At 37.5% G+C, this 25,698-nt stretch overlaps 2 long non-coding RNA genes across 2 annotated transcripts; one reads left to right on the forward strand and one right to left on the reverse strand.

Moving 5' to 3' along the window:
* Nucleotides 1-315: 315 nt before the first annotated feature.
* Nucleotides 316-20,543, reverse strand: LOC124160428. Its single transcript, XR_006865160.1, has 4 exons — nucleotides 20,431-20,543; nucleotides 19,910-20,275; nucleotides 15,056-15,159; nucleotides 316-652 (listed from the first exon to the last, which is right to left on the reverse strand). It is a non-coding gene; the product is annotated as an uncharacterized LOC124160428 (long non-coding RNA).
* Nucleotides 16,886-24,282, forward strand: LOC124160430. The gene is made up of 3 exons (XR_006865161.1): nucleotides 16,886-17,109; nucleotides 17,985-18,217; nucleotides 23,736-24,282. It is a non-coding gene; the product is annotated as an uncharacterized LOC124160430 (long non-coding RNA).
* The last annotated feature ends 1,416 nt before the right edge of the window (nucleotides 24,283-25,698 follow it).

Consider the following 25,698-nt stretch of genomic DNA (forward strand, 5'->3'; position numbering starts at 1 on the left):
CAAAAATATACATGACACTCCCAAAAACACAATCAAAAAAGAAGGGGAAAAACACAAAAAATGGCCACAACACACACGCACGCACACACACACCACTACCTAATTTTTTTGAGCTCATAATCTAAATAAACCATACTAAAGGTTTATAAGGCCTTTTATTTTATTATTCATTTGGGAACCATATATTTAGCGCTATTTTTATCATTTTTTAACCTTGTTTATGGGCCATGGCCTTTGTGAATTTTTCTTATTCACTCCACCTGGTACCAGTTATTATAACCTCTCATTGATTGCAACCATTTCACCATGCATTTATTTTTCACCCTTCGAGTCTATTTTGACTCTTTGCATTTGTTATATTCGATTGACGTCACCATCGATGGAGATCTCATGTACCATTGTACCTTGTTTCATACCATGTGTTATTTGTGTGTAAATGTGAATGTATGTGTAATAGTCGTATACATTTAACAACAGGGCATTGCACAAAAATATCAACCATCAGCTATAAACTCCTAGCAATGAAGAGGCTATCATTTCCCCCCATTGAATCCTCTTCTTGTATTTTCTTTCCTGCCGATGATTCGAATTTCTTCATTTGGTGATTTCACTCTACGTGGCTCAAAAGCAGATTATTGCGTACACTTTCATTCTGTAAAAAAAAGAAAGGAGAATTCAAGTTAGTATGTAAGTCCGAAATTATCCATGAGAATTAAATTAAAGCCCGCATTACATGAAAAGTTTATAAACTGTTGCTAAGGACACTAAGGCTAACAAAAGGACACTTTCCAAGGCTAACAAAAGTTACGTTAGTTGCCACGACGTAAGAGATACGTCGAAAGCAAACGGGACATTATAAATAATATTAATCCTGTAAGTATAGAGTAATTACCAAGATATGCCAATGAAAATAGTTTTGTATTTTACACACTATTTATTTATACATTGAAATTAGGTCAATCTTTAACCAATGGATTAGGTTTGGCGAAAATAGTTCAAAGGTAAAAAAAGGCCATTGGCAAATAAGGATGTCACTCTTTAACGTTGTTATTTTTATATTCCCATACATTGGTCTTCTCATCTATGATCAGTAAAACTAACAGTTATAAAACCCAATAATTGCTACCCAATAATTTATAATTCGAATGAATGTCAAAAAATGTGTAAGTGATTGAAAATTGATTACCATGCTATGGTTGCCATATTATTGATTATTTTCCCGGCTTGGTAAACATTCCAAGTTGCTTTTAGCCGCGTGTTAAAGGTGATTGTGCGATGTACTTTAACAAGCATTTCCTTCAGAGTATAGATTAAGGCGAAAAGATTGCACCATTTACTCATTGCGTAAGCACTGAGTAGTCAAAATACGCATCCAAAATTAGCAATAATTATCCCACTAAATGCAATATATACTGATCTAATGGGAATATAATGTTCTCAAATTTCAATCCGCTAATAGGTGAATTTAAAGTTGCAGTCTAAGGTTTATCGAGAAAAAGTGCTACGATGTCCACTACGTCTTAATATTTTACAATGTGTCATTGATTAAGACACACTATGAAAATTATATAATCAAGGCCTTAGGCTTTATGAGCCCTTATTTCATACATAAATTAAAAACACAGGGATAAAATAGCATGTGAGTACCTATATTAAAGCGATATGTATAAGAAGGCTGAGAGATTAGGGTAATGTTGTAAGAACGTTTCTGGAAGGACTTCCACGGATGTCTTTCTTCTAAAACAGAATCATTTCTTAATTGTTTTGAAGGTCGTTCGTGCCCTCGTTAATGAAGCGAAAGTGAGGAACACTGGGATTCTTCGATTAGAATTTTCGTTTAGGGAGAGGGCATTAGGTCACTCTTGACAAATGCAAGCCATCGCATTCGGAATAAATAAGTCAAAAGGGCTTAAAATCCGTGTTCAATGGCACTATAAACTGCACTGACCTGCCTGGAATGAAAATTCATCGTGGAAAGCCGTGAAAAACTAGAATGCATGAAAAATTCTATTTCAATTCTAAAAGTGAATGCACAGCCGAGTGAGGAAAATATAAGCACTTCGAAGATGTGATGCTTCCTGCCGTGTGATTAGCAGTATAGATAATCTACATGCACGGGCAATACTGAAAAGCAGAAAGTAATTGTTTTAGTTCTCAGCGTTTGCCACGTGTCATGAAGAAGCCAAAAATTCATGTTCGTAAACCGCAACAACTACGTTTCCATTTGCGTTAAAAATTAATGAAGAAAAGAATATTCTATTATTAATAGTGAAAAGACTTGATAGTTAATGCTTTAAAATCATAAAATCATCAATTTGGAATTTCCCAACCACTATCCTAAGAACTGAAAAAGATTTTGACTTGAAGGTCAATAGGGAAAATCTCTTCCCACTGATCCTCCACGGACAATGGACAATGACAGCAGCGGAGAAATCATAGCTAGATGCCTTCGAAAAGTGGTGCAAAGAAGTCACATGAAACCCTAATAAGCGAACCCTTGTAGGGCCTCATCTTGAGACACGATGTTGTGATGAAGACAATTGTCTAGGAACAAGTAAATGGCAAGAACATAAATAGAGGACCTCAGATGAAATAGATGGAGCAGGCAAAGGAGGATATGAAAGACAAGAAATGTAATTTGTGTGAAGAGATTAGCCGACGGGAGAAATGAGTGGAGAAAAGCGTTAACCATGTATAAACATTAAAAAATAATGGATTCACCACAAATAATTTTAATTCGTTTTAATAATTGATTTCTAAGTGAATCTAACATAAGTGAAAATAAATATCTAGTAGATGAAACGCAAGAAGCTAGTCCCTAGAAGCTTATTCATCTCGCAGTCAACTTTCATGTTTTACCATCCGATCTTAGCCGTATGGTATGTTTAAATAAGCCACCTGGGGATTCAGTAATAATAAATGAATAATGAATTGGGTCACACATCTACTCACATCACATACCTACTATCGTTTTGAATGATACGAGTCATCATCTTCAATTTAAATACATTCGTCATAAGCGCCACTTCGATCTTCAACATATTCGCTAGACTTTTTTTGCTAGCAGAAAGCAGTAGCAAGAGTGATCTTTAGGGTCACGGCAAATTATATGCATACTATATATATATTATATTATAGGTGCACTATGATACTATGATATTATAGGTAGACATGTATTGCATTCCGTTCCTCCAGGTCCGTAAACTCTAGACATACTGCTTGTTCACTTTGTGAGGGGCCCATGACTTATCTTGAGCATTAATTTTCACCTTCAAATAGGCAAAACAGGTTTGCCTGATCAGTGCATTTCTCAAGCGTGATGCAGTGGAATTTTTCCGTTTATAATACGAACATTCAAAATAGGATTTTTTTCAGTTCATATAAATGCAAATAAAAACTAAAAACTGCCAGCATTTTAAAACGTAAAGAAATTGCAATGAACGCCAGAATCTAGAACAGTAGTACCAATCTGATCCTCCTGTTTTTGATATTTTAGAAATATTCAAACGAAATTTATAGGTAATCTATTAAAAGGCACATTAATAAAATGAATACCAAGATTTTGCTGTTTTGCAAAGCATTTAAAGCAGGGTATGTGAGGCTAAAGATAAAGGTGGGCGGGGAAAAACTCAAACAGGTGGAGCAATTCATCTATTTAGGTAGAATATTAGAGGAAAACGGACACAGTAGTAAGACATCAGGAAGGGAATTGCATTAGCAAAGGAGGCGTTCATGAACAGAAAGGACCTTCTCAGAGGAATGTTATGTTAAAGTTTAAGGAAAAGGTTGCTGAAGAGTCTGATCTGTATCGTAGTTCTTTAAGGCGCGGAAATGAGGACACTCAGGAAGGAGGACGAGAGAAGATCGGAGGAATTCGAGATGTGGGTGTGGCGAAGAATGGAGAAGGAGAACTGTTCGACGCATTCCCAGGCTGCAGCGTGGGCGGAAATCGGAAAAAGCCGGATAAAATTACAAAATGGCTTTTTTTGAGTTATAAACTTGAAACTCTGCAATTATACTCAGAAATGATTGAAATTTATGGATATGTACTTCATTTGACATAGATCGTTACTGAGATACAGAGACTCAAACGTGAACAAATTTTCATAAAAACGCCCGTCTTCAATTTTCTCTGAAAATCTTCCAAAGTAAGTAGATGGTGAAGTTATGGGTGGATTCTTGCAGAATAAAAAACCACATAATCTGTTGGCATGTTGTTTTTTCTTTAGTTTTCCGTAATCTTAAAGAATATCATCGATAAATTCTTACCGTGCAGTTACAAAATGGCGGATACTGTTTTTCGACAAAGTTTTACATTGGGGTAGAGTTTCAAATGGTTTTTCGGCAAAGTCACGCGGAGTAACTTATATGAGAGCATTCTTTGAAGATTTCTTGAGGTGCTTATGCAGTTATCTTTGAAATAAGTTTGCGTCGCCGGAAATTACATCGATTTTTCGATCGCGCGGCAGGGTTCGCCTCCGCGCGTCAGGAGTTGGATTCTTTTTCTATAGAGCGCCAGGTGCATGCATAGGATGTGAAAGTACATCACAGTCTCTTTCGGCAAGATGGATTTGAAAAGACACAAGGTTAATTTCCAAAAAGATTTCATGATAATTCACAGTCATTCTGAGTCAAACTGTTCACCATTCAAAGTTTTGCCTTCATTCGTGTAGTTTTCTCTAGCTCATCACACACATATGGGTCACACTCTCCGATAACATTAACTTACAACACTTTGTAAGACTAAAAAAATAAATAAAACATATCTCCTGTCGTTTTGCTAATAAAATAATTTTGCTCCACATACTTGGGAGAGGAAGAAAACCTTCTCTACTGCCATATGGCGGAGTACATCTTACGGGAGAAAAGAAACTCTCGGCCCGAAAAAGAACCCTAGACGGGTGTATGGGGAGACACGGCGGGGAGGACCCGCTGATTCGGTGGGTGTGGAGTGGAGTGCAAGAGACCGAGAGAGTACGCGAACGTCGCATGTTTCGGGAGAGATACAGGGAGGGGACAAGGTGCGTATAATAGGCACGCACAATAGGCCTATTATACGCACCTTGGGGAGGGGTGGAGTGGAGGGAGAGGAGGGGAGGGGTGAGGGGAGTTGAACGCCAAATCCTGTTTTCGTGCGCGATCTGAAAATCGCGGAAATACCCCGGAACTAAAAATATTCCGTCAGCTGATCGGCTCGGAGAGGACGTCGCGGTGGAAACTGTGACAGGTGGACGGAGAGGAGGAGGAACGACGAAGTGCAGGATATGGTGAGTGAGGAGAGGCAGCTTTTAAATGAGACACGAAGGAGACAGAAGGTATGGATAAAGGGAGTACTTAGCGGGGAGGGGATGTTGAAAACTGTGTTAGATGGTAGAATGTTACGTAGACGAGGGAGAGAAAGGACAAGAATATAATTATTAGATAGAATGAAAGGGAGTAGGCTTTATTGTGAATTGAAGAGCAGTACTTAAAGTAAGCGGAAGAACCCAGAATGCTTCTGAAGTACTCCATGGAAACCAACTTCAATCGGTGGAATACTTGAATAATGTATAAAAGGCATGTTTTACCGATGCGTTTGTATTAACAATAAAATATCAGTGAATGCCAGCCGCATATTAAGCTAACTTCGGACTACGCGACTGCGTCTCAATATAATGTCTCCTGAATAACTACACAACTACACACCTGATGCTGGCCTCCTATGACGTCAGTCATCCGGCAACGATCGTATGAGGTTAATGTCGGTCAATTGGAGGGAAATGATGTCTCCCATGAACGACCCTCAATCAAGCTGAGTGTTGTCACAATTACAAAAGAAACAATGAAAAACTGAACATGTCGGAAGAAATCTAACTACAGTTTTCAAATCAGAATGTCCATTTCACCACAAAATAGCTCAAAATTTGGAGTAAAAAAATTAAAATTCTTACCCAGTAATCAATCGAATTACAATTATTTTTCTTACTCTTTTATTGTTATCAAAATTATTTTAAGTATAAGTGTTTAGTGAGAATTGTAATTAATAGAGTAGGAATTTATCTGAACTGATATTCGACAGAATTAGCCGAAATGACACGAACATACATCCTCAGTTATTTCATCTCGCAAGCTGTGAATGAATCAAAAATAAATGCATTAAAATACATAGTCATTATTTTATTAAATTCGGACGTTGTTAATAATTCGGTATTAATTATTTATTGAGTCACCTGTGTCTATTATGATGATTTTAAGAATGATTATTTTACAAAAAATAAATATAATTTTTCGGATTCGAATCCTCCCAAAAATTCATAGAAACAAATGCGCGTGAAACAAACCTACTCACCGGAGCCACATCTACTCATTATGTGAACGTTGAATCCAAATATGCACTTAAAAAGAGGAAAAGCCTCGCCAAGGAGACCGAAAGAAAAGAACACTCCCACGGCCCCACCTGTACAGCGTGAAAGCGACTGTACCTTCACTGCATTCGATTCGCAACCGGTCTACATTTCAGTGGAGACGACAGTAGGTAATTACCGAAAATTATCTTTTCTTGGGATGCGCACCTTTCTTTTGCCAAGAAACCGTCTCTAAGATACTTCGAGAGTCGCACAAGTTTTGAGTTGGGAAACGCGCCAACTGCGAACGTTTGCTCACGTTTTGTTTTCATGGAGGCAAGCAAGTTTTTTTAGGATGAGACTCTTAGTATTATTCGTCGACAGAACTAAAGGGTTCATTGGCTCAATTATCAGCCAATCAGAACGCTCGGCCGCTTACAGAGATTTTAATGCCAATCTTTGATCTTACTTGAACGAGAGTTATGGATACGGAAAGTGACGTAATAAGCGATGGAAAAAGGGACGGTGGGAATGACCGCGAGATTCATAATAAATGATGGATCAATGAGCGATGACTATTTTGGTCCCTGAAAACCTATCGCTTAACCAGTCATTGTAAGGGATGGAAAAATGATGGTGTGATTCCGGATTCATGAATCTGACTCAACTTTACAAAGAAAAGAGATCTTTGGCTGCAGTCTCGGATAGATTTCATTTCGGATAAGTGAACGAATAAGATGATGTACAATTGATGGTGAAATGCATCATAATATGATACTACGTGACGGTGAGTTTTAGGTTAGCAATGACAAGCTATGTGATTATAAGCATGTAAGGGATAAGTTTTAGTTAATCAACCGGTGATAGCAGTGAGCTCAACCAATAAGCGGATTCAATAACATCAAATCTATTAAGAGTCACAAATTTAAGTCCAGCTAATGAGATCTAACAAGAAACTCATTAGTCAGAAGTTGTTACTATTCATGAGATGGTTTATTTATACAACCAATCTGGCCGCGGGTAAAATCTCCATGGCAACCATAACAAATGTAAGGCTACACTGGATGAGTACTTGCAAAAGGTAATATTATTGATGGATTCCTTACGCTTCATATGACGTAATAGAGCTTTTGTGACAATGGACTAATGCATTAAGGAGGCCACCGAGTAGTCTATTCAATCCAAATACCCGTAGTAAAAACTTAAATGCAAATAATCCGTAGGAAAAATGAGGATTTGCAGACATGATAACAGAAAATGGAAGATTGTAAAGCCGAAGTTTGCTTCTCGCTCACCATGCATCATTACGGAGCTGGAGATGCACTATCGTAATCCTCCGCACCTATTAAGTTATATATCTTAAATAAATTCAGTGAAAATAGAAAGAAGGCTCTGATTTGTTGTGTCGTAAATCACCAAGAAACTACTTCGTCTTCTGAGTCGTCAGCACTACGTGGTTGTGTGTTCTCTCGCGTGTCCGGGTCATTCAGTCTGCTCCCCAATCTGCTGCGGAGTGGTTGGAATTGTATTCATTGAATTTCTACGAGGTAATAGGACATTGAGGAAGGCAATAGGAGCATTGAAAGCAGAGTTAATCGTTCGACGCTAATTTCTAAGTAAATCTGTTTCTCTTAGTGATGGAGGTCTGAAAATTCCTCCCTTAGATAGAGATATTTGGTCCAAACCAATGACCTTACCATTGCTAAAATCAATCAGGAGATTTACCTTTTACCTTATTAGGAGCAACTCTATGTTACCATACATGCAAAATAAAGGGATTATGGCTGAGGAGTAGGACAATCTGCATTAGGTTAGCTTTAGAATACACTAGAGGAAATTGATATTTATAGATAGGCAACCAAAAGGCCATTGAAGTGTTGAGTTCAATAGCTTCTCCCGTCACGTAGCCTTAGCATATAATGTATCACCTGCAGGTATAAGTACCCTACCGTAATTACGGTTATCAGAAAAAAATAGAAAACAAAAGAAAAAAAAATATTCTTGGTAACGAGGCATACGGCTCACGACTGACATTTGTAATTCCAACAGGTTACAGTTCTTGGCAAAAAAACTAGTGAAGCAATAAATTGCTTTTCATAAATATCATCGTTTTGGATATGATCTCGCGGGAGAATTTGACTGTCTGTGGCGTATGTGCGATTGAAAGAGTACAATGGAAGACTGTGTTGGACCTCATTTTTCCTTGGAGAGTACTCCAAAACTGAAAAGTGTGCAAGACATTACAAGGACTGGAAATTTCTGGTAAAGAATTATTTCGAGAACAAGAATTTATAGAAAGGATTGGTCCCCAAAACTGACAACGACAGTAATATGTTGCCAAAAAATGGAGATCTTCACCAAATTACGAAACGCGATCTTTTGGACGCGGGATTTGTATTGAGGACAACGGTTGGGGCAGACGGCGATGTTTGTGGCACTGCAAATTGGAGGTATCGCGATCAATGGACGATTATTTGTCGAAAGTAATGAATCTTCTTCATCGACTAAAAGACAAAGAAACCATTGTTTCGATTGAGCCATGTCGATAATTAGTGTCGGTAAAATGTATGATATCGAGTGCTATCGGTTCCATTAGGAAGGCCACAGACTGTCTGAATGTCCAGAGAAGAATGACCACAAAGGGATAGTATTTTTATGGAGAGAGTAGAAAAAGTGGACGAGCAATTGGACATGCCTTGATGGCACATACTAAGCGGTTGAGTTCTGGAAAATGGTATGTAGGCATCTGCTGAAGTCACCATATAACATAAATATGGTGAATTTATCTTCCCAGGAATCAGATATTAAACAATCTGTTGCTAACTATGAAGCTACCAAGGCTGTTAGCAGTTGGCATTAAATTGCCAAACACTACTGTAATATCGCCAATATCTGATGTACCTATTGTATTCTCCAGATGAAACTGCTGACTTTCTGTCAGTTAGCAATACTGTCCGCCAAGGGTGGAATATGTGATAGAGCATGAGAATCCACAAGTCTGCCATATCACTACCAACACTAATATTCGAAATGAACAGGAGAAATAAATCCTTATGCTGAGGCACCGTGGCATCTGAGACAGAGACACCCAAACAGGCAGGATGTGACCAAATTAAAGACATTTTATTATGCTGTCAGCTCAACGGGCACTATGCATATATGCTGCACTCCATTCATATCCGGAAAGATGAGGAGAGCTCCACTTGTCAAGCTTGTCAAGGGAGAATAATAAATTGGAAGTTGTGCAGGCTGATCTCTGTTGGCCAATGGAAGAAAAATCATTTGTAGGGGCAAGCTATTTATTACTGACGATGAACGACTATTATTACAGAGGGACAATATGATTAGGATATTTCCGCAAAAATAATACGATGGAATCGTTTAAATAATTATAACAGTTTGTAAATAAACAGATAGGTGAAATTATAAAATTTCTCCATGAAAGATCGAATTCGTAGAAGTTCAATAACGTTTTTTCATTTTGTAAAACAGACATTTCTAAAATCAACACAGAAGATACAGTTGACCCAAGAAAATGTTACTACTGGCTTTTTTACTGACTAACTTTATAAAAATAATGAATCTATGTATTTTAACACACTCATTTTAATTCACTGAGAGGAAATCATCAAGGGAAGTTGCCATAGTTGTAATGATGCGACTAATGATAGCGTACATAATTGTAATGATGCGACGTCGTGCCCATGCGACTTATTTCTGTCAATTCTCCGTTGAGTAAAATACCTACGCGTAGTATCGAGAACTTGCATTAAGTAACCAAACATATTCTTAGCTGAAATCGGTTTGATGATCCTAGAGCAAAGAAATGGTTTTAATTCCTTCGAAAATCGTAGTTATCAAATTTATAATACTTTTTCACGAAATAATCTGGGAAGTTGCGTGATTAGAAGTACCGACGCTCTCCTTTCGAAAGCGTTTGTGCGAACCAAAGACACCGCTAAAGAAATCTTTCATCCTAAATAATCCGACGGCTATTGTTAGATATATTTTTATGACTGAATGTATATAATCCATTTCTTCAATATTTCACAAACTTTTGATTAATAATAGCAATACATTTTTATTAGGAAATCTTAATGGTCTTAACTTCTGATATCGTCACTGGCAGCGTAAGAAGAACATACCGGCTCATTACCTAATATACCTAAAAACCATCAAAATAATTATGCACACATGCACGAGAAAAATTAGTTGGATCAATTGCTAAAAGTCAACATAAAGTTGTAGAGACAGCGAATAACTCTACTAAATATTAAGTAACAGAATAAATAGTATGGTTTAACTAGTCAAGCACCTATTCTACAGCAACAAAAAAATCCTCAAAGAAAAATCACGTGTTATCCTGATTAAAAGTTTGAAGACAGGTGATCATCCATTTTGGTCAATTTGTTTACAAATTACTGTGTTAGTTTTTCAAATCAATATTTTAGCAAATTCAACCGATAAAAAAATCAGTAATAATATTTTCTTGAGCCAACTGCATTGACGTTTTGATATCTCTAAAAAAATGAAGAAAAGTATCATTACATCAAATTGGAACCTTCTGTGAAATTCACCGCAACTTCCACTCAAATACAACCTCTTACACTTTCCCTGCTTATTTCCACTCTTTGAATGAACTTGCTTTAAAATAAATGTGTTAAGGCAAATTGAGTCATTTATGTTAAAAAATTAGTCGCTGAAAAAATTCGGTGTTAATTTTTTTATCGAGTAAACTATATATATTATGTTATCATTTGACCTTTCACAAAAAAATACCATTGGCTCAGATTCGAACCCCCCCCCCAAAACTTCAGTGCATCAAATGCGCGTGAAATAATCCAACTCAGCAACGGGGCCACATACACATTACGCGTTCACGGTGAGTCCAAATATGAATCTGAAGAGAGGAAATCCTCGCCACGGAGCCCGCAAGAAAACACTCCGACGCGACGTCCCGACGTGTGCGTGGACATGAGTTTCCTCAGAGCATTCTATTCGCTAGGGCATTTGAGCCTATAGTTAGACTCCAGTCTCGCTAGCCCTGTCGCCCCCACGCCCGTCCTGCTGGCGTACTGTTGAGGGATGCAGGGTACCTCATGTGCCAACCTTCCAAGTTTTTACCGACCCTACCACATCAGTTAAGTGGGGCTCGTGGGTGTCTACATACTTTTTAAAATGATAGTACATTGAAACCAGGGTGAATAATTTAAGGCTGATTTCTAAGATAATCAGTTTCTCTTACTGATTAGCTTACGGAGCTCTTAAACTTCCTCCCTCAACGAAAGATACGTAGCCTATCCAAATGGCCTTGAAAAGCCTAAAATCCACAAGGAGAATTATCTTTTAATTAGAAGTAACTTTATGATACCATTCCGTAAAATAAAGGAATCTGTGGCTAAAGTAAAGAAATATCTTTCTTTAGGTTTAAGGTGATAAAAAATTGATACTTTTCTCGATACATGCGTCGTAATATCAATGAAAAGGCTATATTAGCTGTGACGTAGAAGGCTAGGAACAACCACCACCGTGGTTATCGTGTATATAATAGCTAAACCACTTATTACATACATGGCGGAATTACGTTAAGTGAAATATTCCTTTGTTAAACAACAATAGTTCTTCATTCAAATTTCAGGGCGGACTATACGAGAGAGTAAATAAATCAAACGAATTGAATTTCCTTAAAGGTGGGAACAAGAAACGTGAGTATGCGTCGAACTTGCAAACAGACAGAAAACCAGAAGGTGAAATTCAAAGAATGCTCCTCGACGAATTAAGGATCGGGGAAAAAAATGCTCGAAGTGGGAGACTTGTGGAGTGTAAGCTACAGACTAATACTCGAAGGGTAGCTATACGGTAACGCTGGAATCGGTATAATGCTTAGCAAAAGCCCTAATGAAAAAGCAACCTAATGCGTGATGAATGGTTGGTAATGGTCAAGATTTAAACTGAAGCCAATAAGTACTGCATCTCCGAAATTTTGTAAGCCTAAAAAAATGCTATGAAATGCAGAAGTGGAGTAAGTTTATCAAGGTACCGCGGAAATAATCAAGCAGATTATAGGCGAAGAAAATATGATTATTCTCGGTGAATATAATGCATTCACTGACAAAGTTTAAGATGGAGGAAAGACGAGAAACAGGAATGATGTATCCAAAATAAAAGACAGACTAAGAACACAAGCTAGTGTTTACGAATACAAAATTAAAATGATCACAGTTTAAGAAGATAAGGAAAGAGATAGTGGACTTGATAGATTCTAAGCTGATTAAATTCTACAAAGAGAAAACGATTCAGCGAATATAAAATGGGCGGCAAAAATTACCCTAAGGCTTAAAACGACCGAGACTATGTCTCAATAGATATGTTATGTCACCCAAAATAATAAAATAAAAATTTAAGATGGCTATGAAAGGTCTTTGGTAAGCAGAAAATTAAGTAAAATCAGTATCAAGTGTAATTTCAGGAGGTAGAGGAGAACAAAATAGCATCGGATACGACCGAGAAATCAGAGGAAGAGAATCAGAAACATTATCACCATAAAATACTAAAGTGTAGTAAAAAACAGGGAGTCAAGAATAGCACAAAATCAGGGAAACAAACATTGGAATAGGTCGACCAGTTTAAATATTTCGGAAGAAAAATAACCAGGTGTAGAAACAAGAGAGAAAAAATCAGTACAACAGCCCAGGCGAAGCGATTATAAGGAAAAAACGATTTCAGGGACGACACGATAGCGAAAATAAAACAATTGAAGAACTGGAAAATTGACGGTAAAAGTCACCCTAAGGCTCTTATTAGCACCAATGCTATTTCACCCAAAAAAAATTAAAAACTGAAGTAAGCGGTGAAAAGCATTTGGCATGTAGAAAACTAAGAAAACTCGGTATCAATTGCAATTTCAGGACGCAGAGTAGACCAAAGTAGCATCGGATGTGACTGAGAAATCAGAAGAAGAGAGTCGGTAACATTTGAGCAGTGGGCTATTGGAAGCAGCTGAAGAAGTTCTTGGGAAAAGGAAAATCATCTGAATGGATCACGCAAAAGTCTCGAATCTAACTTTCAGCACCACTTAAGTACAAGAATACGTAAGCTGTGGAATATCAAAGGAGAATGAGGAACGATACTTGACATGAAGGCAGGGAGGCCAGAGAAACGCGGTCGAGGAATATGAAAACATCGTGCGCAAGGAAAAGTAGAGGCTCGCTAGGGTAACCTCTTCAAATTAATGAGCGTATGATGAATACCGTAAGTGACAAAAACGGAGAACTTTTGACTAATGCTAATAAAAATGAAGAGGTGGATTGAATATCTGAATAAGACGTGTTTATATAGGAGGGAAAATAAGTATGAAATCAATTTAAATGGATATCGAATATTAAATATTAGTGTACAAAATAATAGCATTAAACTAGGGAAACAAACATCTGAAGAGGTCGCCGAGGTTCTCGCCAAATTCCTTTAGTCTTTTTCTTCCTTGAATATTTTGACAAAGCAGTATTGTGGATTGGCATTCCATGCTTAGAATTTTGAATGAAGTAATTAAAAATGTTGAACAATGACATGTGAATGATCACCAATTCATTTAAAAAAATGCAACAAGGGGGTGATACTATATAGCCCAGTTATGAAGAATCAAGAATTAGGAACAAAGTCTATTGATCTGAGTATGTGTTATTTCTCCCGTAATTTTCATAGTTTACAACTATAAAGGCACCGATTACATCAAAGAAAATATTGGGAGTTTACATGAAGAGAAATCAGCACACGCTAATAATATTTGTAAAATAGAAAAACATTCTGGTAAAGATGGGTAGAACAACGAACAATGCCATCTAAAATCACCATTAATCATTAGAGTGTAGCAAACGACAGGAAGTTAAGAATAGTATTAAACTAGGGAAAGAAACATTGGAAGAGGTCGACCAGTTTAAATATTTCGGAGACAGAATAAGCAAGTGTAGAAAATAAAGAGAAATAATCAGTAGAACAGACCAGGGGTAAATTCTTTTCAGAAAAAATAAATTATCAATTTGCTTATAAAAGCAGGAAATGTTATCATGAAGTTTTTAAATATTCTATCAGAACTTACAATTCGAATATGCTTCTCTATGGTAATGAATCATGGGCAATGACAGCAGAGAAGAAACTGATGGGTATTCGGCTGTATTAAAATGAAATGAATCGTTCGAGTGAGGACTGCGGAATTCGTCAGAAGAGTGGGAGGGAATAGAAGGCCTAGTCACCACTTAAAGTAGAATACACACCATTCTAATCGAACATATTTTGAAAAACTGATCTTGATAGTCTAAGGAAGTCAATTCACGAATGACAAGTGGTTGTTATGAGCGGAAAAGTAAGACGTCTGATCTCGTATTTAAGAAACCAAAAATGAAGGATATGAGAGACCGTGACATGTTTAAATGTTAAAATGAACCTATCAAAATTCACCTGAACTACGTAACATTATAACCGATTTAATTCCTCTTCGCCTTCATAGTCGCGGATATTCATACCAGTAAACAGCCGAGAATTCGTGGCATAAAACACTATTTTAAAATAGGAAATGATGAAATATCGTCAAAAAAATTATCACAGAATAAGTGAATTTTTGCGCACCCCACAGGATTTAGTCCTTATTTGTTTACTAATAGAGAACAAGAGAAGCAGAAGATCTATATATGGGAATATCAAAGGCCCATCAAATGAAGTGAATGATATTGACTCACCATATTTCTTCAGTCCTCCTCTTCCTTGAAACCTCATCGCAATGCCCCATTTGACACCAACCGTTTCAAGGAACTGATCCGCCAACCCTAATTCAATAGAGGACCTGAAAAGGAAAGTTCGCGTTAATGGCTGGCAATATTCACGCAATAAAAATATACGCATTACATGGAGCATAACTTAAAGATTCTGTTGATATTAAAGGCTACAACAAATCATCATACTAACAACCTCAAAGGAAAAAAATTGCCAAGTGAAGTGCTGTAAATCCAATTAAGACCTCCAATATTCTATTACTTTTCCTCATCATCAAAATTATATGATCAATTATTGCGGCGTGGTTTGGAGTGGCAGGTGCACATATGAACGAAATAAGTTGATTGCAATTTCCTAGGTTCAAATATCAAGGACTTTTTAAAATACTTAGTTGAAAGTTTAATTACATGGAATAACTCGCCATTCAGGTACCAATTATGGTAAAAATTATAAGGAAGAATAAGGGTTCCAAATGGCTAACAACTTAAGAAATCGCGGAGAGAAGCTTCATTTTGAAATTTAACGTTCTCTCACAATCAACGACGAAGCAGCGTGGCTGGCATGAAAGACACTGTTCCACGTCTAATGTTAATTAGACGTGGAACCTTATACCTACAGTCACTGAGATAAAATTCATCATATTGACATTCGTCAAAATAGTAACTAACATGCTGAAGTACTAGAAGTAAGCTACCGGATTGCCGTAAGGATAATGATTCCTGCAATTCAATCGATTTATTTGATGTTCCAAAAACCTCGATAAATGTAAAGATAAAACTACTCACACGTTACTCACTCATTTCAAATGTCGACACATCATAACGGAATGTAATTGACATAATTTACACATATTCCACTCGGAAGTAGGTACTTTGTCAAAGGTCAAACGATTTGAATGATCCAATATTCGCTATGGCAACAAATCTAGTATTTCGTCAAATGACGTCCAACATCCAATTTTCACAAAATAAATTATTTCAATGCAAAAGTCACAGGATTAAGAAACATGACGGCTTTAATCCGAGAGGAGATTTCCTTATCACTAGCGTTCATTAAAAAAACTACACTGACACTAATATTAACTTTGAGGCACATAACACACGTGGTAATAAAAGTTGGAATGTTAAGGTAGTTGGCGTAATAAATATTGTCACTCAAAATACATGCCACTCGATAACTGAATGGAATTGAACAAATTGCATTTGCGAAGTATCCTACACTTCAGGGTATAAATTGAAAGTGCATTGAAAATAAAATGAAAAGGATTCACCAAAGAAACAGTTAAGGTACTCACCTCTTAACCCCAAGAGAACTTGCCGCGAACTGAAGTCCAGAAACAAAGGGAGGGGATGTTTCGAAACTACGTCAGCCATGTCACGTGTACCTCTGACGTCACGATAATTTCGATCCAATTTATTTATATAGGCAACGATAAATCTAAAAAAAACACTGGATATCGTAAAGTTCATTTGGAATTTTATTATAATAAAATACATCAATAGTGACGATCATATTCTATATTATAAATTATAAAATATATCGCGCGGAAAATCAATAATACGATTAACCAATGAGATTCGTTCATTTGGTGCCGCTGTTATACAAAAATAGCGCGAATTTATCAAGCGGCCAACGGTCGAAACACACGTGATCAATGTTCCAGAATGTTCTATTCATCTGCGAAGGTCATTAGGTACGTTTGCAAAACACGTCATCGCATTACGAAAAACAGTATCACAGGCTATCAACGGTCCGCATTCAACTGTCGTCCGCAACGCATCACCTCCCCTTCCCTCTACTTACGAAGAAAGCACACCCCATTCCTTCACCAACCGTCGTTTCGACATGTTCACACTTCTGAACGTTTTAAATTAGTTAAGTTAATTTCCTGGCCCGTTTCAGCCGTTCCTTCGTTCGTTGAAGTCACCGTCTCAATACGCGGAAACGAGGATGGAGAGCGGTAACTACAAGCTACATTTCAACAGAAATACTGAGAAGAAATACAGCGATATCAACTGAGGTAAGTGAGAACAAGTAATTTTTATGAAATAGTGAACCGAGAAAGTAATTTTAATCACGATTATCCTTACGCATAAACATGTCTCTAATATAGCTCATCATGTAAAATGTTTGCATACGATTGTGAATAGTGGAGATATGTAGTGAGTTAACAAACGATAAGAGCATGGCTGTTCCCACTATGTCATAAGTACATTAGGGATAAGATTATTTGTGTTCACTTTAGTGCATAAAGACTCTATACTTACCGATCGATTCATTGACATCGATGTATCAAATTTATCGAATATTTAAATATGAAAACCACACTGAGCATTAGTAGCCTCTATTCAATCAAGGTCGTATACATTGCTTAAATTAATACTACTTCGAATCTACGTAGTATTTCGGTGGTAAAGATTCCATGGATTGGGAAATATTCTATTGATAGACGCCAGCTGCGAATGTGTTAATCGATATTCTCATAATTGGTGTTTGGCCTAAAGTCTAATCGCAGAAAAATTTTCAAATGAACCTCAATAAAAATTTGTGATGCTGTTAATTAGTCGAGCGTAAACAATGAAACAAATAATGTGCTTTCAATTGCTTCAAAGATGATCAAAATTCGGTTTGGTCTATGATATTTTAATAAGTCCGCAATGTGATCATCTTCTTACACTATGCCACAGATATCGATAAAACATGCCAAATTACATTTTCGTTTTTACATATGCTCATTTATAATGACGTTAGTTATTAGCTATCACACCTTTCTTGGCGTCAGAAGAGTTTCGTTAAGGCTGAATACTTTCATGTGCACGCCGATGAAATTAATAGGTCTTGATTAAAATATTAAAATAAGTTAGTTGTATTTATTTTTTCTTTTGTCATTCGCAGATTCGTTTCCCTGATAGCCAAGCTCAACTTAAGCCATTTCCGGGTGGAGTAACCTGATGCCATCATCTTTATAGTAAGAGATTGCTAAATGGTTCACTATGAACCAACTGAAGGTATAAGTCACCTGCAAAAGATACTACTTCAAGGAAAGCATAAGAACGGATAGATGGAATTGATTTCTTTCCGTGAAGACAGACAACATTCTTGGTCTTCATCGTCGAATATTACTCGAGGTAAGTCATATCGTTATGTTTTCATCATTACAATTAATCATTTTGTAACGACTCACAATATTTATATTTGATATGGCAAATTTTATTCTTCATTGAAGTTATAAAAACTGGCATCTTGAGGAGGTTTAAACATACACTAAATTATACATATTTTGGTATAATTTTCCCCGAAATAAAACCATTTTCAGTTAGAATTAATTGTGGATTTCAGGCGCTACTAAGAGTTAGCTTAGAAGAGGTTATGTGTTTATAGATAGTAAGTGAAGGAGATTTCGCAATACATCAACGAAGCCTCATATTCGATAATAACATTCTTGCAAACCGTAGAGAAAAAGTATATGGAAATAATCAATGAATTTCAGCTTGAGCACTCGGCAACTTCATATATTGGTCGCCTCTACTAGGATGATATTTAATTGATAAACATTAACTAAAATAGTTTATGTATTTTAATCAACGCTTTTCTTCATGGGAATATTTCTGAATGTGTAATTTAGACTTTCCCAGCGAGGTTTGCTTATCACTATTGCGTGATTTAATAATAATGGTCGTAGTCAACGAAAGCTGAAGAGATACAATTCGTCCGCCTCATAACTTTTAGACATGAGATAAGCCGGCAAATTATTCGGTTAATATACATGAATATTCTTTCGCAACTCACGAGTTATGTCAGTTCAAGAGCAAAGGTCTCGTGGTTTACTTTAGCTTTCAAACGGTTTCGATTTTTCCGTGGACTAGGTGACGAAGGAAAATATGGGGAGGGGTTTATCTTTGATAAACAAACGAAAGTAGAAAATGGGGCAGAAATATTGAGTTAGCACTTACAGCTTGCGTTTTGTCTGAGATTTAGACTGTATGTATGCAAGGGATCAATTGAAGGCATATACCCTAAAAAACGCAAAAGAATTGCTTAATGTTGTCCCCAGTAATATGTCGATAAAAATATAGAGCCAGTAATATAATAAAAATTTAGAACATGTATTTCGTCGAGCGATAGTGGTGCGTTCTTTACCATTAGGGGTGACAGGGGGAAATATGCGGTGAAATAGGGCCCTGTCTTGCGCGGTTATTGCATCACGCAGGTTTGCACGGTCATGCGTTAACAGCGCAGTGGGAAGTGGAAAATAATCTTATCTACTTCGTCCAACCAAACACCTTTCTCACTTTAACACGCTTTTCCAAAGGGGGGATCCGGTCGGTCTTTTCTATCTGACATTGGATACTTTTTTTGAGAACTTTGTCTACACGACACTGCTTGAACTTTCAGACACTTTAACAGAGTAAAAAATGTTAGCAATGGCGTACCGGTGACTAACGTTATAAGGTGTAAAATTAAAGTATTAGAGCATTACGAAGTTAATTATTCATACCAAGGCATCACAAATCAGCTCAGTCGATTCTTTAAGAATTAGTTGCCAAATCACACGACAACGAAAGTGCATTAATAGCACTTAATAACTATTTAACCAAATTGAAAATCCTTTTTAATTTATCCCGCTATACTATAAAAAACGATAGTTACAATATTGAAAGAGTAATTTTCATTTTCAAAGAGACCCCAAAAATTCGGTCAAAAATTTTCATTCTCATCAGTAAAAAATGGAACTAAATCAATTTCATTTTAAATTATTTCCTGCAAAAACTGTTTAACATCGATGTTGAATCAAACTGCAAGAGGAGAAGACTCCTTACCTTTTATTTGCTACACGGTCCATCGTCGAAAGAGGTCAGAGTTAAAACAGCGACTCTCCAAAATACTTATATTCACCTCTGCACTTCACATTGAACACAACACTGACAATGAATTATTTGGTGAACCCTAGACACATTCACTTCACTCTTTATCTGAATGAGCACTCGCTCATGACGATGAGTAACACATTCAGGTAGCTTCACATAATTCCATGAGACATGCACACTGCTTCTATCGTGTTGAAGAAACAATTATTATTATCCAATCGTTGAGGAAAAGTCTTGAAGAGATCGTTGACAGATTGGTTTTATGATTGAAGTGCCATTCACTGGATTAATATAATTGGTTACTCCACCTTTCGTAAACTGTAAAAAAACAGAAGTATCTTTAAGCAGTAACACTTAAAATTCGATACTAATTAAAAGAGGAGTTCTTAATCATTGTACTCGGAAGAAACATGAAGTCTAAGCCAAGAATGTGGGTACAAAAACTCATTAGTATTTACGAGAATAGGACTTACCCGTAAACTTCAGTGACAGAGGATCCACAGCTCCTTTCCCTAACCGAACTGCTGTGGCACTCAAACTTAACTAGGTATGATGGAATGGTGGTGAAAACCCAGAGTGACGCACAGTTTCTTACTAGCAGTCCTGAGAGGTAATGGAGGTCGGGGAATCACTAAGCATATAAGGGGAGGTTGCCGTGAGCAAATAGCTCGAGTCAAAATTGTTGGCCCAATTTTGAGTCGAAGTGCATCGCGAAGGCGTTCGGTAGAGGTTCGGTTGGCGCGTCGTAGGGTGGAGAGCTGGTTGTTAAGGGGAGGTATTGAAGGAGAAGAAGAGGGGGTGGGGAAAGGGAGTCAGGGCGCCACAAAAGAGACCCTATACATTCCTCTCGTGGCGTCACATACTTTGGTCACAAGGTTCGTTTTACTGCGAATAGTCTCAGAGTGACATATTATTTTAATTTAACTGCGTTAAAGCAATGGATTTACAAATAGTAGTTAAACGTGAATAAACGAACCAAATCACATGAATATGGACGCATATTTTGCTTTTATGCGTAATATTACTATGACTGTGCGGTGTGCATTCGGTGGTCCTATTGCATGCTGCAAGTTGGTGATTAACCACCCCCTGCCAAACACCCTAAAAGTGGCTCGTAGAGTATTATGATGGTGTAGAAGAATCAAAACATGCTATTTTTTCTGTTCAAATATTAAATACATTAACACATTTCCTTTCACGTTTTTATGCATCCCATTACCAAACATAAATACCAAGGAGAAGTCCTTAATCATTGTACACATAAGAAATATGTGATTCATTTTTTCGTGATAAGTGCTAATTCGATTATTATTGTAAGCTTAAAAGGTTCAACTCAACTATAAAGTATAATGGTTTTCACTTCCATTATAATGTCAATTAATTTTCGTATCATGAACTGTGATAGCCAGAACTGCAATAAATTACTTATTATTATCACCACTTAATATTTAATATTATTGCATAATTATTATACCTGGGTGGAGGTCGTGGCGATGGCAGTAGGTGACGTGGTTTGTAGCCTTCTGATCCCCCGGGAAACCAACCACCTCAAGTATAGATTTAAAAATAATGGCTAATATTTTATGCAAGAATATTTTTCATTTGTGTTCAGTATTTCTATCTTTTTTTGATCTTCCTGATTCGAGGCAGTATTCTGTGCCCGAGTATTTTCTTTTTTTTAATTATTTTGTGTACGATCTTTTTCATTTTCGAGGGCTGTTTTTTTTTCAATCTCCAATGGATCATCAATAAAAGACAAAGTGATCGATTAATAATAATTTCATTGCAAATATTGAGTACACTTTCCCTTAATTTTCTACGCGATGGCCTCGAAGATGGTTGCTCTTCATAGAAAGTAGCTGCGAATGCCTTTCGATGAATTTTACCGTTATCCTGAATCTAATCGTCCTCTTTAACAGCTTCCCTCAGAGGCAGATTGTCTCTCCGGCGAAATATACAAGTAAAAAATCGCAAGTTCATTACTGCACGGAGGGTGATCTTAAACGTCCCATTGAAATTGCTCAAAGAACAGTTGGGTTGCACCAGCGCTTAGAGGGCGGGCGTTGTCATGTATCAGAACACTTCCAGAATTCAGCAGGTCTCTCATTTCATTTTGAAAAGATCCGCGCAATCAGCTTGTTTTTTTACACCAATCACTTGCATTTATCGTTAAACCCGCCAGAATGAATTCAAAAAGTAACTCGCTATATTGGTCCCAAAACAGAGAAGCATAATATTTTGATTGTTTACGGATCGCCTGAATTTCATTTGTTTGCTTGGTGACTTTTAATGCCTCCATTGCTTTGACTGCAACTTCGTTTCAGGTGTGTCTTATGGAATCCGTCTAATCTTTAGACTCAGTTGATTTTTAAATAGTTCGCTTTTATCGGCATAAAGGACAAGACATTTCAATTCCCATTCATCAAGTTTCGTTGTTGTGATTCCATAGTAGTGATGGCATAAACGATTCTTTTCGTGGAGCTGCTTCATCCCTTAAAGCACACTCCAGAGAGGCGCTCGCACAGTGCGACTCAGCAAAGCGCTTCTGGGTTGAGGGGAGGGGGGAAGAGAGGAGTGGAAGAAAGGGGAAGAGGGGAAGGTAGTGAGTGGGAATTTCTAAGCGAACATTTTAATGCAACATTTCCTAGATCACAATTTGAAAATTTGTATTCAAATTAATCACGTATTGCATAGTTACAATGTTTAACAGTTGATATAACTGAGGAACCATTTCTGCCGACACGTAATATTTTTCCTGGATGACGGAAAATGTTAAAGTTTATTCAAGTATACCGGGACTAGCCACGGTGATAACTTTTTACGGAGTCACCCGCAATGCACAAATAGTGCGAAAAATCCACAGAGGAAAAATCATTCGCCTTGACCGGGATTCGAACCCGGATCCCTCGATTTCCGGGTTCGAATCCCGGTCAAGGCGAATGATTTTTCCTCTGTGGATTTTTCGCACTATTTGTGCATTGCGGGTGACTCCGTAAAAAGTTATCACCGTGGCTAGTCCCGGTATACTTGAATAAGTCCAGAGCGAACACCTCTAGTGTTCAAAGTTCGGGCTTTGCTCTCCGGCTGTGGCGCCATGCGCACGACCTGGACTGCTAGTCGCATCATATGCTCAGCAGTCCATACCACCTTGTCCGGTATAGTCCACAAATTTCCACAGGGGAGAATGACGCTTCAGTAGCTTAACTGGCTAAAGCACTCGGCCGGGAATCGAGGGATCCAGGTTCGAATCCCGGTCAAGGCGAATGATTTTTCCTCTGTGGATTTTTCGCACTATTTGTGCATTGCGGGTGACTCCGTAAAAAGTTATCACCGTGGCTAGTCCCGGTATAATTGAATAAGTCCAGAGCGAACACCTCTAGTGTTCAAAGTTCGGGCTTTGCTCTCCGGCTGTGGCGCCATGCGCACGACCTGGACTGCTAGTCGCATCATATGCTCAGCAGTCCATACCACCTTGTCCGGTATAGTCCACAAATTTCCACAGGGGAGAATGACGCCTCGGTAGCTTAACTGGCTAAAGCACTCGGCCGGAAATTGAGGGATCTGGTTTCGAATCCCGGTCAAGGCGAATGATTTTTCCTCTGTGGATTTTTCGCACATGTTAAAGTTTTCCGTCTCCTGTGCTTAGAGATGACGGCAATTTAAAAAATTCTGTTGAAATAAAATATTCTCGCGTTGTAACGCTTGCAATTTTTTAGTCTAGCGGTAACTTTGTTATGTATTAATGTAGTGGACTAATTCCGATTTATTTAAAACACAGCACCTCACAAACAGCATCACCATGAAATCCGCTGTACGAATTATGCAAAGGGCAACGAAACAGCATCGCAAGACAACACAGCGGACACACTACGTCATCTATTCAACAGCCCTGATGAGGATACGGTGGCCTCTTTGGGGGTTTTATCGGCTTCCCTAAAGTTTCGGACGAATACCAGATCACAAGGCATCATGGAAGAAGAGAGTTCCGGATGATTTTGATTTAACTAGGTCTGCCACATGGTCATTAATAAATGTATTAAATAATAATAACTTATCGACAAGGCTTGACGACGAATGGATAATATAGCGAGGATCTTGATGTACTTATCTATTATAACATATTAAATGAGGTTCATGGCTCAATTTTGGGGCAATGCCCAAGTTTGATGTTAAAAATTGTAATGCAATAATTTATGTCGATGCCATAATTTGTACCATTGGCATTTTGTATCCAGCCATCATAATTACTTGCTTGATATAAGCAGATTAAATGTATAACAATAATAATTATAATAAATAAAGATAAAACATCAGCTTCGATGGAGCAGCAGCAGCAGAGTGAATTAAGAGGTAAAGATGAAGTTGTTCTGCCACGTTAGCATTTATGGTAAGTACTTATTCATTGCAATGGCGGCTTGTCATTCTACCCGAAGAACAGAGTGATGTGTTCCAAACGGCAAGCAAGGTGCAATCTTTGAAAAAACTCCTCCTACCAGTACTTGTGTCCGGCTGTGTATGACTACCAGTATTTGTATCCGATAACACATTATGAAGCCACTATAGTTAACACATCAGCCAGATCCCAGAGTGTTACCTTAAGAACAAACTATAAACATTCTCTTCCCCATTGTTAAAATTCGTTAACTCAATGCATGCCGTACAATTGTTAACGAACTCCGCCTTTAGTGTAGTAGGTTTCTAATTGAGAAATATGTTTAAAAACGTAGCTCACGAAAAAGGGGTTTGTCTAGTAATAGATATTATTTCAATCACTTCCTTTTAAAATTCGATTTTCAACACCCGTTGAGTAGGAAGCGGCCAGCCGCCGAGGAAATTATCTAGGAAATCTCGGGTAAGAACTGTATCACCCAATAAGTGCCACAAATGAAACATATGAGGCTTACAATGTCCTTTTTTTATGTCACTCTATAATTTTTATCAGCAACGACGGCTTACGTGTTATGACATTGACAACTAGGTGAGACAATTTCATGATCGTCAATTATAATGGCGAAGCAGCAAAGCTGTCACATTTTAAAATGTGATCACATTTCAAATCAGAATTGAGAAAGAGAACGACCTTCAAGAAGAAGCATGGATAACATGAACTAAACACGAACAACATGGCAATCGAGAGTCCACATGAGATTAAACCATCTAATCAAAGGTATTTTCTTCAATTATGGCATTGAAATCACTTATCTTTTCCTGGAAAGCTATTATCGTTTGATCAAAACCATAAACCTCTATAACGCCTCTGGGTCAAATGCATTAATCGAGATAAGTATTTTGCCAAGTTAAAGCTCTCTTACGATGCAGTTTGAATTTGGATTTTTAAATGAAATTAGATTTTTTAGTACTTATGACATTTTCCCCTTAAGAGAACTAAAAAAATCGTATAAGGTAAAATTGAAAACTAAAGATTACTTTAATGCGTAATATAAGGGAGGCTTGGAGTGCCAGAGAATGGAGTATTGGAATTCTATTCGAAGAGTCCTTGGTTCCAATCTAGAATGAAGCTTAGGGGCACCTTCCCCCGCTAACAATAATGCTAGAAGCAGAAGGTGGCCTAGAGTTAGCTATTCCCCCCCCCCCTTCCCTGAATGGGCGAATGTCACAGCCCTGTGATGAACCTCGATTAGATTATTGATACCAAGGACACTGCATAGAAGACACCCAATTCCATCACATAGGAGGCTGACTTCTGTTGCCACTCCGGTCGCCTTTAAATCGGCTCCCAA

Source organism: Ischnura elegans, chromosome 6 (genome assembly GCF_921293095.1).
Source record: "Ischnura elegans chromosome 6, ioIscEleg1.1, whole genome shotgun sequence".
NCBI classification, from domain to species: domain Eukaryota; kingdom Metazoa; phylum Arthropoda; class Insecta; order Odonata; family Coenagrionidae; genus Ischnura; species Ischnura elegans.